We start from the raw sequence: 1406 nt of genomic DNA on the forward strand, positions 1-1406 counted from the left end.
ATAGAGTGAGCTATGGTCTTTCCTTTCTAAAAGTGGATTCAATATCCCCAAAGGAATTTTTTAGTCATGGTCTGCCAACTTGCTTCCAGACTGGAATGTAGCCCTTTGTTTTGTAAATGTATTTGATGACTGCTTTTTCCTTTTGACAAGTGCTTTCATGTATTAAAGAAGTCATTGTTACTTTTTTCAGTGATAATTGAGGGATATACTAAGTTCTCCCTTAGAAAGCCTCATTAACCTTTGCCCTCCGTATTCTTCCCTTCTTCCTGTTCTTAATCAGATTCTATTTTTTATTACCTATTATAACAGATTATTAACATTCAATTCTAGGAATGGTGACTAGTGTCGTTAACTACTTTTTCAAAGGTTTAAGATTATCTTACCCACCTTTTCTACCAATCTCAATCCTTAAATTCTGGGAAAAAGGGCTCAGCTGCTTCTAGAAATGGAGCATCACATTCTGAATGCAATGATGTATTTTAACTTTTTATATTTAAATACAAGAAAAAGCCTATACTGAACCTCTAAAAAGTCAGACTTGTATCTTGCTTAAGTCCACTGCATGTGCAAAAGGGTAAGGCAATGGAGTTCACGTTCAGTGACTTGGTTCATCTTACTCTTCCAGGTATCAGACTAACCTGGTGACACCAAGATAACTTTTCACCCAAATAAACAGTATCTAGAACTAGAAAATACTTACACTGTGCTTACAGGTGCAGCTCAATCAAGAAAAAGGCCACTCAAGCTTCCCTCATGTTGACTACATAAATACAAGAATATTTTAATACAGTTCAATTATTTTCCAAGAGTCTCAGTTCTTGACAGAGATGTGATACTGTTTGAAAATGAGTCTCCATTTCCCTGTGACTATTTCAGTTTCAAACCAAGTATCTACAAATGCCATAGTTACTCTGTGAATACCACCAATGCAGACCTCACTGGGGATGAGGAAAGGAAGACCATCATTACTCTGGGGAGCCCTTCCACAAACTGAGCTGTAGTGTCTGAACCCTCCTGCTCAGTTCTCCTTTAAAGAGCCAACAGCAGCAAGCTATGGGTTTCCATCTAACTAGACCTATTCCAAAGGTCAGCTCTTAAAAGAATTTTGTATGCCTTTTGCCACAAGTCTGGGGACCATATGTTTGTTAAGGTATCTCCAGAGTTCCAGCCAGACAGCCAGAAAGCTGTAGGCATCTAAAAGTTGTAAACTAATTAATTAGAGCGATCTTAAAATCAGATAATCAGATATGAAGTACTCAACCTTGACTTCTGTGAAATTAACTAAATGCCCAAATGTGTATTAAGATTTTCCACAATAAAAATACTTCCATATTGGATTTGTGTATAATACTGCCATTAGTCTAAAAGGGGTGGGAAGACAGATGACATGAAATCTACACCAAAGG

The sequence above is a fragment of the Harpia harpyja genome, chromosome 5 (assembly GCF_026419915.1).
Source record: "Harpia harpyja isolate bHarHar1 chromosome 5, bHarHar1 primary haplotype, whole genome shotgun sequence".
In the NCBI taxonomy this organism is placed as follows: Eukaryota; Metazoa; Chordata; class Aves; order Accipitriformes; family Accipitridae; genus Harpia; species Harpia harpyja.